Below are 16,139 nucleotides of genomic sequence, written 5' to 3' on the forward strand. Positions count from 1 at the left end.
GATATGATATTTCATTCAGTAGACTCTAGAGTTCAATAACTGGTTTAGGTTTGGAAACTGGTTAAGGGAGAGTGATTTTTCATTAGAGTAGTTGACATCAGCTTTCTTCATGACTGTTTCTTAATCTTTTTTTATTTTGTTTAATTATATAAATAAAATTTTATTCTCATTAGCTGTTCTTTGAAATGCCATCACCAAGATCCCTGGTTGCCTTTCTGGAATTGCCCTCTTATTACCTCTAATAATTTGTATCCACTTTACCTCTAATAGTTATGAACCTCAGCTATTCTGAAACCCTTCCATTCCTATCTGTTAAAGTCATTCTGGCATCTCTCCTTCATTTATTTGTAGACCAATATTGTTTCTATGCAGGGACCAAATTCAAAAGTATACTAGGCATCCTTCCAGTGGTAGTAAATCCTAAATCACTGAAGAGTGTTCTCATATCAATAAACTCTCTTCCATCAGCCATGTATTGCGCTGGACCCTCCAGATCTATCCTTAAGCATGTTCTACGGGTCCCTGATTGTGTGTACTACCATATGTCCTTTCATCTTTGGACCATGCTGACACTAAATATTGACTGAGAACAAGGAAGGGAGGAGCAGATCTTAGAAGGGCAATATCCTGTTGGTTAGCATTAATCTTGGGTGAAGCCCTTGCAAGGACTTTGTGCAATGACAGGTCATTCTTTTTTAATAGAAGGCTACTCTTCAGCCTAGAAGGTTTAAGGAAATGTTGAGACTCAAACACATCTGCCCAATATTCCCATCCTGGATTTCAGAGTTCTATTCTTGTCTTATTACAGACCAAACATTACTGTAGAAGACTTGTTGGAGCTATCAGTTCAGGTTTTATCCTAACTCTGAAACCCTTATACTCAAGTCCCAGGCCATTTAGCAAAACCTATCCTCCAGGTGAAATGAATGGTCTTTTTAAATATGTCCATTGAGTCTTACTTTCTTTTTTAATATTCCCTGGTTTAATAGTTGCCTAAACTGAGACTAGTATTCTTTTCTTTCAGAGCTCTAGGATATTTGTTAACAGATAGAATTCTTAAATTTTCTTTTGTATCATAACCCTCTACATAATCTCACACCTGTATATGTATGCCATCACAATCCACCATGGATGACACTTCTATTAAACTGACTTACCACCCATTATGGTGTCATGTTGCCATTTGGTCATTTAGCAGCCTGCTCCCAGATCCATATTCCTACTGTCTATAATTCTACTTTGGCTCCAATTATCATAGCTTATGTTTCCTTTGAAGTAGATCCTGATAAAAGGCTTTGAGTGCAATAGTCTGTTTTGAGAGGAGTCACAGGTTGCACCAGTAGGAAATGTGAAACTGAAGCAGAAAAGAGAAGGATCTCAATACAGTGTATGCTAATTAACAGTTATGGTGCCAACTGGGGCTCTGTCCTACTGAAGGCCTCTGGGACCCTGCATGAAAATGCTTCAGAGTTAAACACATGCTACCTGGCAAATATTGAGCAGAATGTAAAGAAAACAGGAAATATAATGTTGAATACTTCAGGGAGCATTCTGGGACTTAGAGTTAAATAAGGATAACTGAAATGTGACTCCATGAATAAAGGATTAAAATACCCACAAATGCTGTTACAGATATAAGATCTACAGAAAAAAATTCATTTAAAATCCACTTTTAAATATCAAATAGTGCATGACATTTAAAAAAAAAAACCCAAAATCATATAAAAGTCCTTATGATAAAAAAAATGTTTCCTACTTTACACTTCCCCACTACTAATCTTACTGTCCAGGATCATCTGCTATTAACAATTTATGTATGTAGCTCTTATGGGAGTTATTACATAACTGTACACTGTCTTTACAAATGTTTTTTTTAACATCTTTTTTGGAGTAGAGTTGCTTTACAATGTTGTGTTAGTTTCTACTGTATAACAAAGTGAATCAGCTATATGTATAAATATACTCCCATAGACCATCCCTCTTGTGTCTCCCTCCTACCTTCCCTATCCCACCCTTCTAGATATTCACAAAGCACCAAACTGATCTCCCTGTGCTATGCAGCTGCTTCCCACTAGCTATATATTTTACATTTGGTTGTGTATATATGTCAATGCTACTCTCTCACTTCGTCCCAGCTTATCATTCGTCCTCCACATGTCCTCAGATCCATTCTCTACATCTCTGTCTTTATTCCTGTCCTGCCCCTAGGTTCATCAGAACTTTTTTTTTTTCCTTTTTTTTAGATTCCATATAGATGTGTGAGAATACAGTATTTGTTTTTCTCTTTCTGACTTACTTCACTCTGTATGACAGACTCTAGGTCCATCTACCTCACTACAAATAAGTCAATTTCATTTCTTTTAATGGCTGAGTAATATTCCATTGTATATATGTGCCACATCTTTATCCATTCATCTGTCGATGGACACTTAGGTTGTTTCCATGTCCTGGCTATTGTAAATAGTACTGCAATGAACATTGTGGTACATGACTCTTTTTGAATTATGGTTTTCTCAGGGTATAAGCCGAGTAGCAGGATTCCTGGATCATATGGTAGTTCTATTTTTAGATTTTTAAGGAACCACCATATTGTGTTCCATAGTGGCTGTATCAATTTACACGTGCACCAACAGTGCAAGAGAGTTCCCTTTCTCCACACCCTCTCCAAAATTTATAGTTTGTAGATTTTTGATGATGGCCATTCTGACCTGTGTGAGGTGATACCTCATTGTAGTTTTGATTTACATTTCTCTAATGATTATTGATGTCAAACATCCTTTAATGTGTTTGTTGGCAATTTGTATGTCTTCTTTGGGAAAATGTCTATTTAGGTCTTCTGTCTATTTTTGGATTGGGTTGTTTGTTTTTTGATATTGAGCTGCATGACCTGCTTGTATATATTGGAGATTAATCCTTTGTCAGTTGCTTAATTTGCAAATATTTACTCCCATTCTGAGGGTTGTCTTTTCATCTTATTTATGGTTTACTTTGCTATGAAAAAGCTTTTAAGTTTCATTAGGTCTCATTTGTTTATTTTTGTTTTTATTTCTATTTCTCTAGGAGGTGGGTCAAAAAGGATACTGCTGTGATTTATGTCATAGAGTGTTCTGCTTATGTTTTCCTCTAAGAGTTTTATAGTGTCTGGCCTTACATGTGGTCTTTAATCCATTTTGTATTCATTTTTGTGCATGGTGTAGGGAGTGTCCTAATTTCACTCTTTTACATGTAGCTGTCCAGTTTTCCCAGCACCACTTTTTGAAGATGCTGTCTTTTCTACATTGCTTATTCTTGCCTCCTTTATCAAAGATAAGGTGAGCATATATGTGTGGGTTTTTCTCTGAGCTTTCTATCCTGCTCCATTGGTCTAAATGTATTTTTTTGTGCCAGTACTATGCTGTCTTGATTACTGTAGTTTTGTAGTATAGTCTGAGGTCAGGGAGCCTGATTCCCCCAGCTCCATTTTTCTTTCTCAAGATTGGTTTGGCTATTTGGAGTCTTTTATATTTCCATACAAATTGTGAAATTTTTTGTTCTAGTTCTGTAAAAAATGTCACTGGTAGTTGATAGGGATTACATTGACTCTGTAGATTGCTTTGGGTAGTATAATCATTTTCACAATGTTGATTCTTCCAATCCAAGAACATGGTATATCTTTCCGTCTGTAACGTCTTTAATTTCTTTTATCAGTGTCATAGTTTTCTGCATACCAGTCTTTTGCCTCTTTAGGTAGGTTTATTCTTCGGTATTTTATTCTTTTTGTTGCAATGTTAAATGGGAGTGTTTTCTTAATTTCTATGTCAGATTTTTCATCATTAGTGTATAGGAATGTAAGAGATTTCTGTGCATTAAGTTTGTATCCTGTTACTTTAACAAATTCATTGATTAGCTTTAATAGTTTTCTGGTAGCATCTTCAGATTCTCTAAGTATTTTATCATGGCATCTGCAATCAGTGACAGATTTACTTATTCTTTTCTGATATGGATTCCTTTTATTTCTTTTTTGCCTCATATTGACGTGGCTACAACTTGCAAAACTATGTTGAATAATAGTGGTGTGAGTGGGCAACCTTGTCTTATTCCTGATCATAGAGGAAATGGTTTCAGTTTTTCACTGTTGAGAACAATGTTGGCTGTGGATTTGTCATATATGGCCTTTATTATGTTGAGGTAGGTTACCTCTATGACTACTTTCTGTAGAGTTTTATTCATAAATTGGTGTTGAATATTGTCAAAAGCTTTTTTTGCATCTAATGAGATTATCATAGGGTTTTATCCTTCAATTTGTTAATATGGTGTATCACATTGATTGATTTGTGTATACAGAAGAATCCTTGCATTCCTGGGATAAATCCCACTTGATCATATTGTACGATCCTTTTAATGTGCTGTTGGATTATCTTTGCCAGTACTTTTTTTTGAGGATTTTTGCATCTATGTTAATCAGTGATATTGGCCTGTAGTTTTCTTATTTTGTGACGTCTTTGTCTAGTGTTGGTATCAGGGCGATAGTGGCCTCTTAGAATGAGTTTGGGAGAGTTCCCCACTCTGCTATATTTTGGAGGAATTTGCAAAGGATAGGTGTTAGTGCTTCTCTATATGTTTTATAGAATTTGCTTGTGAAGCCATCTGGTCCTGGGCTGTTGTTTGTTGGAAGATTTTTAATCACAGTTTCAATTTCAGTGCTTGTGATTTGTCTGGTTATATTTTCTATTTCTTCCTGGTTAAGCCACAGAATGTTGTGCTTTTTCAATAATTTGTCCATTTCTTCCAGGTTGTCCATTTTATTGGCATATACTTGCTTGTACTAATCTCTCATGATCCTTTGTATTTCTGCAGTGTCCATTGTTACTTCTCCTCTTTCATTTCTAATTCTGTTGATTAATGTCTTCTCCCTTTTTTTTTTTTTTTGATGAGTCTGGCTAATGGATTATCAATTTTGTTTATCTTCTCAAAGGACCAACTTTTAGTTTTATTGATTTTTGCTATTTTTCCCTTCATTTATTTTTCATTTATTTCTGATCTGAACTTTGATTTCTTTCCTTCAGCTAACTTTTGGGGGTTTTTGTTCTTCTTTCTCTAATTTCCTTAGGTGTAAGGTTAGGTTGTTTATTTGAGATGTTTCTTGTGGTAGGATTGTATTGCTATAAACGTCCCTCTTAGAACTTCTTTTGCTGCACCCCATAGGTTTTGGGTCATCATATTTTCATTGTTATTTATTTCTAGTTTTTTTTTTTATTTCCTCTTTGATTTCTTCAGTGATTTCTTGGTTTTTTAGTGGTGTATTGTTTAGCCTCCATGTGTTTGTATATTTTTTTTTCCTGTAATTGATATCTAGTCTCATAGCATTGTGGTTGGAAAAGATATTTGATACAATTTCAATTTTCTTAAGTTTATCAAGGCTTGATTTGTGACTGAAGACATGATTTATCCTGGAGAATATTCCATGAACACTTGAGAAGAAAGTGTATTCTGTTGTTTTTGGATGGAATGTCCTATAAATATCAATTAAGTCCATCTTATTTAATGTTTCATTTAAAGCTTGTGTTTCCTTATTTATTTATTTTTCATTTTGGATGATCTGTCCATTGGTGAAAAGGAGGTGTTAAAGCCCATTACTATTATTGTTTTACTGCTAGTTCATTGATTAAAATTAACCTTAAAAAAACTGAGCACCAAGTTCATGCTATGTTTTTCCTAACTGCTGAGACTAGAATAGGGAATGAGGCACAAATTTTATGGTCTCAAAAGAGAAAATTTTGTAAATATCAAGTATGATAAGTGGAGCAAAGTTGTAGAGAGGAAATGTCCAATGAAACCCAAAGTTGGAGGCTTCATATCAGTTCTGGTAGACCAGGAGCTTTTCTGGTGGTAGAGGTATTTTTTGTTTGTTTGTTTGTTTTTATAAATATAAAGGAGAAGTGGGGTTTTTGAGGAGAATTATAGTGGCTTTTGTTGAAAGAAATAATATTTTACATAGAGATTGTTAATTTTATCCTAGTGATGAGATAGAGCATAATAAGTTCAAAAACATTACAAATAGTTTGTTTTATGTAGAGCAGGAGCTGTCAAACATTTTTTATTAAGGGCCAGATAGTAAATATTTTAGGTTTTGTGAACTATCAATCTCTGTTACAACTACCAGAGTCATAGCAAGGAGACAGGCATAGACAATATTCAGACAAATTGGCATGGCTAAGCCCTAATACAACTTTATTTACAAAGCAGTCAGTGGGCAGTATTATTCAAGGGTTGAAAACCCCTGATCTAGACTGTAGAGGGCAAGGGGGTTTTGAGAAACTTGGGACCACTGAAACAATCAGTGGTTAGACTATGAATCATTCTGAATGGGAATGTTTTAGTTCCTCCTTTGTCATTAATGAGTGTTCATTGAAGGCTACAAGCAAGGTAAAAAATCATCAGGTATGTAATTTTATCTTCCTTTTTCTAGTTACACAGTCATGTAGATTAAGGAGGTGAAAAAGGGGCAGATAAACCAATTAGGCAGGCACTAAAGTAACTAAAGCAAGTAAGTATGAGCTGAACTAAGCAACAACAGTGAGGACTGAGAGATGAGGTTATTTAGAAGATGTTTAAGACCTGACTGATTATGAGTAGAAAGGAAGGCAATGAGAAAGATGAAAATCAAAATGATACCAGCATTCTGGCTTGGGAAACCAGATGGTGTGAGGTCATTCACTGAGAACAGAGACATGGAGAGAGGCTGAGTTTGAAGATGAAGATAACAAGTTTGGTTTTGAATATGTTGAGCTAGGAGTGCCCACGTTTCATCCAAATGGGAATTCCTAGTGTGTAAGATTGTCAGATAAAATACAAGTCACCTAGGTAAATTTGAATTTTAAATAAACAATAAATAATTTTAATATAAATATGCACAAAATATTGGAAAAATTTAAACCACTTACTTATTTGTTTGTTTTTTAATCTGAAATTTCATTTAACTGGGTATCCTGGATTTTTATTTGCTAAATCTGGTAAACCCAACAGTATAGTTGATGTCGTTTGTAATTAGAAGAGAGAGAGACATGGATATGAAATATAAATTTAGTAATGACCTACATATAGCTGATAATGTAAGCTCTGTTGCTAACCAGATTTCTGACCCTGGCCAAGTTAACTTCACCTCACATTTATATAATGTGGAGACTCTGTTAACTGATTTTCTTTAGCCTTTTCTGTTTTAAGATAATATGTAACTATGAATACACTTTCTTGAAAATATTTACTTATGATTTTTGTACCGTTATCTACTATGAACAAAATTTATTGTAATTTCACAGAGTTTGTTGCCATATTGAATTTTTAGGGAAGAACAAATTGTCCTTTGCGTGCAAAAGTGTCTCTGGCTCTGCTTTTTTCCATGCTTTTATAAAAATTAATAGCCAGCCATCCTGATATAGAAATGTTTATTTCTGTAATACCACTTTCTCTTATTCATTCACTTTGGTCACTGCATGCTATATTTGGATCATAAATTTTTATTTATACTCGGGTCACGCTGAGGAGATATTGATCCACTTGAACGTATTTGATACATTACAGTTCTGAATGCTACAGGTGCCTAACAAACAGCAAAATTATTTCTCCCTATTTTTATTCTCAAGGGAACTTCATATTTGAGAAACAGTCACATATGATTCATATATAGGTTTTAGGCTCCATTCTAAAAAGCTGGTTTACAGAAGGTAAGAAACTTCTCCATACACCAGCTTAGTGATGTTAAGGTCCATGACCTCCACGATTTTAAGAATGATCATAAAATAAATTTAATTATATTTTGGTAATTTAATAATACTGATATCTACAACAAACTATATTGTAACGCATTCAATATTGTTATCACAATCACTACAGATAGTGAAACAGAAGCTCAGGATGACTAAATGATTTACCAAAGGTACTTCTCCTTGTGAATTAAGGAACTAACTGAATACAGGGCTTCCAGTCTCAAATCTTATTCTCTCCTCATTGTACCATTCTGTCCTTCTGATTTCATAGGCTTTCTTCACAAATAGTGAGTCATTTTCAAGGAAATTATACAAGGTTGTGATATAAAGAACATTAGGGAAATCTTAAACAGATTTTAAAAGAGAAGGGTCAAGTTTTCCACTCTACCAGCTGAGCTATAGCTGGTACACTTCAAATTGTTAAGTCTCTCAAGTGTTCTTATCACAGAAACAAAACAATAACAACAACAAAGGGACAAATGGCCAAACTGAAAGTTGTTGGATATGACTATTACCTTTATTGTGGTGATGGTATCACTGGTGTATACATATGCCCAAACGTATCAAATTGTACATGCTAAATATGTGCAGTTCTTTGTGTATTAATTGAAATTCAATACAGTTGTTATAAAATAAAAGAGACAAATAAAATAAAGAGAAAGGACAAATTTCTATCTCTTAAGGAGTTAGAAATGTTCTGAAGTTAGGATGATCTGAAGACTTATAAGTTCAGGAGTTAAGATGATCTGAAGACATAAGTTCAGGAATGGATACAAAAAATATTGAATAGTATTTATAATTAAATATCATCTATAACACTGTGTCCTCTTACATTATTGATGAATCAGTAGGCATCCAGAAGTGGACAATCATGCTTTTAAGAGTTTTAGAAACTAGCTATGGAAACAGCACTTGAAGACGTTTCAGACATTTATATTGGAGAAGAGGATATCTGTAAGGCTGAATGACGTATAGAAAGCAATTCATTCATTGTGACATCCTAAAGACAGCACTAGGATCATAGATTAAAGGAAAGTAAAAAAATGAGAAAGTAGAGAGAAGGAAGAGGAGGAACAGAAGGGAAAATTCATATCTAGTAAGCACCTCCTGTGCACTAAGGAGTTTAATCATGTAATCACCATGCTTCTAGTACTTTACTCAGAGGTTCTGAGTTGAGAATTTGATAGGAATTCTACTTCACTCAGTATGCATTTACTTTCTAATCAATATTGAATTAAAAAGTTCAAGAAACTGTGACTGTCCCAAAGAGTCAAAGACCCCAGTATAGATACCAAGCTACCAAATATAACTTTTGTTTCCCTATTTTACTAAACACTTTATATTTTGATGTCTGAAGATGAAGGATGAGGTAAACATTTGTTAGGTTTTACTGTCCAGCTTCTCTTTCCTTTTCTTCTGATACCAGCCTCTCCAATTTTCATTGGTAATTCTTCTTTCCCTCAGTTGCAGCCTATGTGGGTTGGGTGGTTCATATTTTTGCTGTTGCATGAGTGACTGTAACTTTAGGCAATGGATTCCATTTGCACATCTCTATGGCTATGTCATCACATGGGTCACAAGAATGGTTTTGGTATCTAGTTTTGGGCAATGAGTGTCAAATTGAGGGCATCTTTCATTCTTCCTTCCTTCCCTCTATTTTTTCTTCCTTTCCTTCCTTCCTTCCTTTCTTCCTTCCTTCCTTCCTCCTTTCCTTCCTTCTTTCCTTCCTTCCTTTCTTCCTTCCTTCCTTCCTTAATTTTTCCTTTCCTCCTTCTCTTTTTTCTTCTTTTTAAAATATATGGTTGAATAATTGGGGAAGAGGAAGGATAAGGGTACAAACTTGCAACTAGTAGATAAATAAGTCCTAGAGATCTAATGCACAGTATAGTGGTTATAGACAACAGAACTGCATTACAAACATCAAACTTGCTAAAAGACTAAAACATAGTTATTCCCACCACACAAGAAACCTTGCTTACTAGATTCAGTGCTATGAAGACATGAGCCTAGAACTGCTAGAGATCTCATATGGTGGAGCTATGAGACAGAATTATGTAATTATACCAAACAATTATCTTAAAGAAAATCAGACCTTGAAGAGAGAAAAATATGATGTCAATGATTCAACTTCCTTTAAGCTCTTAGATGTAACAAAGGGGGAAGCCAGGTCCACCCTTGAATTTTATAGACAGCTAAAAACTTATTTTAAATGATGTTGGTTTGGAGATGCTTTCCATCATTTATAATTAATCGACATAAGGGAGTGTTCTCTACTTTGACATTCTTCAACTATGTCATTCCTTATGTCACAATTTTTGTTTCCCAAACTCTGGAACCCATCAACTCTAATATGTAAGTCATTGCAACTCTCTTCCATGAGTGGTTATAAATATATCTGCAGGTTCAGCTTTTTCAGATTCCACATATAAGTGATATCATACAGTACTCATCATTCTCTGACTTACCTCACTTAGCGTAATATCTTCAAGGTCTATCCATATTGTTACATGTGGCAGGATTTCCTCCTTTCTCATGGCTGAATTATAATCCAAATTTTTATCCATTCATCCCTTGATGGATACTTAGATTGTTTCCATATCTTAACTATTGTGAATAACAATGAAGTTATTATTATTATTAACAGGAGTGCAGATATCTCTTCCATATCCTCTTTTCATTCCTTTGGATATATACCCAGAAATTGAATTGCTGGATCACAATGTACTTCTAAAAACAGAGAGTAAATTGGTGGTTCCCAGAGGCTGGTAGGTAGGGGAAGAAGAAAGAGATGACAAAATCCAAATCCTCTCAAAGTTTAATGTTGAGGATTCCTGCCAGTGATTTTCTTTTATGTAGCAAAATTATTAGACAAATGTAGAAGAGAGACTTTTAGCAAATGCAAAAGCTCTAAAGCAGGAGAGAACATAATGTCTAGGAGCAGCAGAGAGATGGTAAATGTGACTATAATGTAGGTAGAAAGGAGGTTCTCATATGAAAAGTGACCAAAGAAAAGAATAAGGGCTAGGCTTGTTTATCATGGAATGAACTTTGTTCTTTATCTTAAATGAAATGACAAGTTGTATGGGCTGGATTGTGTCCCCTCAAAATTTATATGTTGAAGTTTCAACCCCTAGTACCTCAGAGTATAACTGTATTTGGAGATAAGGTCTTTAAAAAGGTGATAAAGTAAAATGAGCCCATTAGGATGGGGCTCTAATCCAATATGATCAGAGTCCTTATAAGAAGAGGAAGAGACACTAGAAATGCCTTTGAATAAGAAGAGACAGAGACAGCAGAGGATGGCCATATGAGGACCAAGCAGGGGGAAGATATTTGTTTATAAGCCAAGGAGAGAGGCCTGGAACAGGTCTTCTCTCATAGACCCCAGAGGAAATCAACTCTGCCTACACCTTGATCTTGGGCTTCCAGCCTCCACTACTGGGTCAAAATAAATTTCTGCTTGTTAAGCCAAATCTCTCTCTCTCTCTCCCTTTCTCTCTCATCTATTTCTGTACGTAACAATCTGTGTAGACAGAATGCTGGTTCAAATCTGAGTTTTTTCTACTTACTTAGTGTGAGTTTTGCTACTTAGTTAGTGTGATATTTGATTATACTGCTCCAGAATGTCCTTTTATAAGCAGGAGTACAACACAATGCACAATGACTGACATGTAAGGCATGTAAGGAATATTCAACTATCACTCATTGGATTAATTAATTAATTAATACCTTGACATTTAGAAATTAATCTTCAGTGTTCTCTAATTATTGTGCTAATTTTTTTTTAAAACATCTTTATTGGGGTATAATTGCTTTACAATGGTGTGTTAGTTTCTGCTTTATAACAAAGTGAATCAGCTATACGTATACATTTGTTCCCATATGTCTTCCCTCTTGTGCTAATTTTATTAATAGTAATACATAGGGATACTTGGCCGCTACTCCAAATGGCTGAGAAATGCACCAGTGAAATGACTAGTCAAAAAAGAAAAATATAATTAGGGTAAGAGCATTAAAATTAGCAATATTCTCAGATATTATCTACACATCCTCAGGATTCCCATATATTCTGATTTTCCTGGAAACATTCTGATTTAAACTTACCATCTAGAAGTAATTATAAATAAACCACTTTTTACTTTCAAGGGTGTCTGAGTTTGCAAAATAAATTAGATGAGACACTAGACCTATTGCCTGTTAAAGAAGAAACAGAGCCCTTCCCTAGTATTGCCACATGATGGGGGGCTCAGGAAATCATTATATGTCTCAATTCATTCTTGAACTCACACTCTAGAAAATATATCCTTATAATCCTCCCTCTCCCACCCATTATTCCACAGAGCCGTAAGAGCAAACACAGACTGATCTTTTTACTTTTCCTTCTCTCTAAATAGAATTCCTGTGAATATTTGAAGACCACTATATATTTCCATTCAGTCTTCTAATTTTTGCACAAGATGTTCTTAATTACATTATTTTTTTCATAATTTGTCATTTCCAGATTTTTCATTATACTGAGCACACTCCCCTGGATGAACCCTAAATCACCAATTACACCTCAGAATCTCATGGTATCTTTTCTCTCTTTCATTATACATTTAACATTTTGTTTTTTCTTGTTTAATTTCTTTCTTCCTTTGTTTCTTTCCCATTCATGAACAAGAGTCAGCCAACTCCCTGTTCCTGCTCTTTCAGTCTGTCATGTTCTTGAACTTTACCACTGCTATCATTTCATTTCTCTTGTCCTATCTCTCTGTCCCTTCCTCTGCTTACATTTTCAATTACTGTTTCTATCTTCTGATTCCTCTCTCTTCTCTTCCTCTTTCTCCTATATCACCAACTGGGTATCACTAAGCATGAGACTCTTATTAATACAGTACCACACTTCTCCTTTGTCACTGAATTACTGACAGTTGTGAGCAATATGAGTAGCAAGGTCAGGCTGTCAAAAACTGGAGTCCAAACTGTCAAATCTAAGGGTAATGGGACCTATTTTTATCCATATTCTGCTTCCATTTTCCTGCAGATCACCTTGTGTTTTAAAGTTCTGTGTAGTAATATTACAGATTTTCTTGTTATCATCACATCTAGCACACAGCAGAGCTGATCCCTGAAAAAAAATGAGTAATGAGATTTTGGTGAGATTCAAGGTGTGAAATTAACCCAAATGGAAAAGGTTTGCATTCTGAAGAAGCCGGGAGGAATAAGGAGAATTACATTGCAAAGACAGGATTTACCTGCCACATAGATGGACATTGTTTGGAAGCTGAGTGGATAAATCTAGAGTTGGAGATATCAAAACACAGTAGTTTATGCACCTAAAGGGTCCCTCATTAAGTTTGTGGTTATTTTGAATAGACCTGTTGAATTTCTCATTAAAACATACAATTTAGAACTATGTATGAACTTCCACAGAGGTGTATTTACTAGATTTTATAAGAACTATTTTATTTTGACATTTAATTAAAAGCAGCATTTATTTAAAGGAAACAAGTAGCACAGGCATTAATAAGGTATGGAAGCAGCATTTCTTTTCAGATATTAAGCAGATCTGTGGTATGGAATTCAGTCTTACTACAGTGGACTAATTTGACTAAGACATAGAATTCTTATTTAAAATACCAGTTCTTGGGTGTTGCTAATCCACTTCCTTTCCTTTTCTATTTCTTTATCCTCCTCTTCCTCCTCTTTTTAGTTTCCATTTTTTTAACATCTTTATTGCAGAATAATTCCTTTAAAATGCTGTGTTACTTATTGCTGTATAACAAAATGAAACAGCTATATGTATACATATATCTCCATATCCCTTCCCTCTTGTGCCTCCCTCCAACCCTCCCTATCCCACCCCTCTAGATGGTCACAACGCACCGAGCTGATCTCCCTGTGCTATGCAGCTGTTTCCCACTAGCTATCTATTTACATTTGGTACTGTGTATATGTCAATTCTACTCTCTCACTTTGTTCCACCTTCCCCTCCCCCTTCCCTGTGTCTCAAGCCCATTCTCTAGGTCTGCATCTTTATTCCTGTCCTACCCTTAGGTTCATCAGAACCATTCTTTGTTATTTTTAGATTCCATATATATATTAGCACACAGTATTTATTTATTTTTCTTTCTCACTTACTTCACTCTATGATAGACTCTAGGTCCATCCACCTCATTGCAAATAACTCAGTTTCATTTCTTTTTATGGCTGAGAGATATTGCATTGAATAAATGTGCCAAATCTTCCTTATCCTTTCATCTGTTGATAGACACTTAGGTTCCTCCTGTGTCATGGCTATTGTAAATAGTGCTGCAATGAACACTGTGATACATGACTCTTTCAGAATTATGGTTGTCTCAGGGTATATGCCCAGTAGTGGGATTGCTGGGTCCTATGGTAGTTCTACTTTTAGTTTTTAAGGAACCTGCATACTGTTCTCCACAGTGACTGCATCAATTTACCTTCCCACCAACAGTGCAAGAGGGTTCCCTTTTCTCCACACACAACCCAGCATTTATTGTTTGCAGATTTTTGGATGATGGTCATTCTGACCAGTGTGAGGTGATACCTCATTGTAGTTTTGATTTTCATTTCTCTAATGATTAGTGATGTTGAGCATCCTTTCATTGTTTGTTGGCAATCTGTATGTCTCCTTTGGAGAAATGTCTATTTAGGTCTTCTTCCCATTTTTGGATTGGGTTGTTTGTTGTTTGATACTGAGCAACATGAGCTGCTTGTATATTTTGGAGATGAATCCTTTGTCAGTTGCTTCATTTGCAAATATTTTCTCCCATTCTGAGGGTTGTCTTTTTATCTTGTTTATGGTCTCCTTTGTTGTTGAAAAAATTTTAAGTTGCATTAGGTCCCGTTTGTTTATTCGTTGTTTTTATTTCCCTTTCTCGGGGAGTGGGGTCAAAAAGGATCTTGCTGTTGTTTATGTCATGGAGGGTTCTGCCTATGCTTTCCTTTAAGAGTTTTATAGTGTCTGGCCTTACATTTAGGTCTTTAATCCATTTTAAGTTTACTTTTGTGTATAGTGTTAGGAAGTGTTCTAATGTACTCTTTTAGATGTAGCTGTCCAGTTTTCCTAGAACCACTTGTTGAAGAGGCTATCTTTTCTACATTGCTTATTCTTGCCTGCTTTATCTAAGATAAGGTGACGATATGTGTGTAGGTTTTTCTCTGGACTTTCTATCCTGTTCCATTGATCTATATTTCTGTTTTTGTGCCAGTACCATATTGTCTTGATTAGTGTAGCTTTATAGTGTAGTCTGAGGTCAGGGAGCCTGATTCCTCCAGTTCTGTTTTCCTTTCTCAAGACTGACTTGGCTATTCGGGGTCTTTTGTGTTTCCATACAAATTGTGAGATTTTTTGTTTCAGTTCTGTGAAAAATGTCATTTGTAGTTTCATAGGGATTACACTGAATCTGTAGACTGCTTTGGGTAGTGTAGTCATTTTCAAAATTTTGATTCTTCCAATCCAAGAACATGGTATATCTCTCCATCTGTTTGTATCATATTTAATTTATTTCATCAGTGTCATATTGTTTTCTGCATACAAGTCTTTTGTATCCTTAGGTAGGTTTATTCCTAGCTTTTTATTCTCTTTTTTGCAGTGGTAAATGGGAGTGCTTCCTTAATTTCTCTTTCACATTTTTTATTATTAGTGTATGGGAATTTAAGAGATTTCTGTGCATTGATTTTGTATCCTACAACTTTACCAAATTCATTGATTAGCTCTAGTAGTTTTCTGGTAGCATCTTTAGGATCTCTATGTATAGTATCATGTCATCTGCAAACAGTGACAGGTTTATTTCTTCTTTTCCGATTTTGATTCTTTTTATTTTGTTTTATTCTTGGTTTGCTGTGGCTAAAACTTCCTAAACTATGTTGAATAATACTGCTGAGAGTGGGCAGTCTTGTCTTGTTCCTGATCTTAGAGGAAATGCTTTCAATTTTTCACCACTGAGAGTTATGTTGGCTCTGAGTTTGTCACATATGGCCTGTATTATGTTGAAGTAGTTTCCCTCTATGCCTACTTTCGTGAGAGTTTTTATCATAAATCGGTGTTGAATTTTGTCAAAAGCTTTTTCTGCATGTATTGAGATTATGGTATGATTTTTACCCTTCAATTTGTTAATATGCTCTATCACATTGGTTGATTTGCACACACTGAAAACCCTGCATTCCTGGGATAAACCCCAATTGATCATGGTGTATGATCCTTTTAGTGTGCTGTTGGATTCTCTTTGCCAGCATTTTATTGACAATTTCTGCATTTATGTTAATCAGTGTTGGTGTGTAGTTTTCATTTTTTTGAAATCTTTGTCTGGTATTGGTATCAGAGTGATGGTGGCCTCATAGAATTAGTTTGGCAGTGTGCCCCACTCTGTTATATTTTGGAAGATT

Source organism: Phocoena phocoena, chromosome 5, assembly GCF_963924675.1.
Source record: "Phocoena phocoena chromosome 5, mPhoPho1.1, whole genome shotgun sequence".
Classification (NCBI taxonomy): Eukaryota; Metazoa; Chordata; class Mammalia; order Artiodactyla; family Phocoenidae; genus Phocoena; species Phocoena phocoena.